Raw genomic sequence first — 2693 nt, forward strand, 5'->3', positions numbered from 1 at the left:
CCATCATCAGTATCATTAAAAGTTTCTGGTATTTCTCCTCTGTAAAAAAGGCATCAGAATCCCACTTAACAACAATCTCATCCCCCGTGTCTTGCGAGCGCCCCCTCTGGTGGGGAAACTTTTTTCAGGTAGACCAACTTTTACAGAACACCGGTAAATGGCAGCCATTACAGCAGACCATGCGTTTGTTGTTGTCCCAGGAGCGGCCCGGTCGCACATTTATATCATTAGTTCGTTATGCAGGACTGCCTTTTTTTCTTCTTTTTTTTTTCACATCATGTTGCCTGCTTGGATCTGTTACTATCTCGCTCTGAGGCACAAAGGAGTTTTCGAGGTAAGTTCGCTTCAACCGCTTTTTACGACGGGGTTTCATTTCCAGACTCAGGGATTTTGTGGATGAGGCCGATATTTCAGTTAAAATACATCAGCAAAAATATTTATCCGAGTATAGTACTACCCCCCAACTTTATTTTACACTTTAAATATATGAGGGGAAAATATATTGCATAGTGTCCTACTATAAGGGAAGTGCACTGTATTATTGACTGTTTTTGTTTGTGTTATTTATTTTATAAAGTAGCCTGGAATAAAATGGGAAATGTCTGAACTTATATAATGCTTTATCAAGCCCAGTCAGACCCCAAAGCACTTTACACTTCACCCATTCACACATACTGATAGTGGTAAACTACAGCCACAGCTGCCCCGGGGCACACTGACAGAGGCAGGGCTGCCATGCACCGGTGCCATCGGACCCTCTGACCACCATCAGTAGGCAAGTGGGTGAAGTGTCTTGCCCAAGGACACAACGAGTGAGACAGCTGGAACGGGGGATCGAACCGGTTACAGGATGACGCCCCTAAGCACTCCACCACAGAAATACTTTGCTATTTTAAGTGACTGTTTAACATGACGTATGAAAGAAAGGTTTATGACAATTCATTGTTCTTTAAATGCAAAAAGAGAAAGGGTTCCAACTCAATCAATAACTCTTTTCAATAATTGTAATCACAACATCAATAATACCTGTAATAATTAATTATTCATTTATAGTCATTGTTAACACAACAGATATTTACTGACAGGGTAAACACACAATTTATAGTCTAGCAATTTACTGTCATTGTAAATACAATGAAAATTTATTAGTAGTGTTATTACACTGGATTTTTCTTGTCCGAGTACTGTCTACATATCTGTCACTGTTAATACAGAAAACATTTAACCTCAGTCTTATTTCACCGAATACTTAATGTAAGTGTTACACATAATATTTCATATTTACTATCACTATTAATACACTGTGAGTGTTGCTACATTGGAATTTTTATTATGATAATGTTAACAAGATACTCACTGTTCGCCATAATACACTGGTTTTTTTAATGCCAGTGTTATTACACTTTAATACACTGAAATTATAATACCACTGTTAATACACTGGATTTATAATATCATGTTATTAAAAAAGTAAAATTTCTAATGTCAGAGTTTTCACTGGATTTTTTTATGTCAGTGTTAAAACACTTGTATTAAATTACTGATTATTTACTGTTGGCGCAAATACACTGGATTTTAATTGTCAGCATTAAAACACTGTCAGTGTTACTACACTGTGTATTTTGTCAGTGGTGTTATTGCACTGCATTTTTTTATTTTCAGTGTTATTATACTGGATTTTTATTTTCAGTGTTATAACACAGGATTTTTGTTCAGTGTAATACACCAGATTTTTATTTTCAGTATTACAACACTGTATTTTGATCGTCAGTGTTGTTGCACTGGGTTATTATTTACAGTGTAATACACTGGATCTACGTGTTCCCAACACATTCCAAACGGCTGAGGTTAAAAAGGTTCACAGTTACTTGAATTTACTGCCAGCAGGAAGGAAGGGCGCGCTCACAAACAAAAACCACGCACGAGAACTGCTCTAACACGTGCGCGCGTCTTACTCACGCGCTGACACAGCCCATCCCCCACACCTAGAAAGAAAATGTCAAAATAAACGGCAACAGTGGCGTAATAACCAGCTCATCCCGCTATTATACGGTCATATATGATCACTGTACGCGAGGGTATAATTTATAATGATTAATGGAGTAAAACAAAGCAAATACACTTACCTTAAGCTCAAATGACACCAGGGAGGGGTGGTGGGGGAAGGCTCCTAATGTGGAATCTCCTCCTCCACCACCGTAGGTTTCTGGCTCTGTTTAGACCTCCAAAACGCGTTATAGCGGTCTCCGGACCCGCTCGGCTGCTGCTTGGGACTCCCAGTGACCGATATGTTTTGTGTTTCCGGGCATAAATGTAGAAATAAAGCTGTAAATTTGAGCTGGATGTACAGTTTGTTCTCTGGTAGAAAAAAGAGCCAAACGGTTCCGTAGCAGCCAAAGGCTTCAGACTGAAACACAGAGCTGCTGACCCGCCAGGAGAAAATGAGGCAGGCCGGGGCTCCTCTCTGCAGGAAGCTCACTCCAGTCACATAAACATCAAAAACCCTGTCGCAGTGTGGAGAAGTATGGGTCCGTGCTGCTGCTGCTGGAGCTCGTTTTTTTTAAATGAGGGGGGAGTGTATGCATGGGGGTCTCTGATAAAACAACTGCTAAACATTTCCTTAAAATACTGCTCATGCTTAACAATTGATAACGCTTAGCTGCAGTGTTCTGCATTATATTCAAGAAAAAATA

At 39.7% G+C, this 2693-nt stretch overlaps 1 protein-coding gene across 1 annotated transcript in view; it reads right to left on the reverse strand.

Annotated features, from left to right (window-relative positions):
• Positions 1 to 2484, reverse strand: part of LOC106523855 (F-box-like/WD repeat-containing protein TBL1XR1) — a gene marked incomplete at its 3' end in the record, with an annotated part of 43582 nt that extends 41098 nt beyond the window's left edge. The window contains 1 exon segment of the mRNA XM_014017429.1: positions 2127 to 2484.
• Positions 2485 to 2693: the final 209 nt, after the last annotated feature.

Source organism: Austrofundulus limnaeus, unplaced genomic scaffold (assembly GCF_001266775.1).
Source record: "Austrofundulus limnaeus strain Quisiro unplaced genomic scaffold, Austrofundulus_limnaeus-1.0 Scaffold168, whole genome shotgun sequence".
In the NCBI taxonomy this organism is placed as follows: Eukaryota; Metazoa; Chordata; class Actinopteri; order Cyprinodontiformes; family Rivulidae; genus Austrofundulus; species Austrofundulus limnaeus.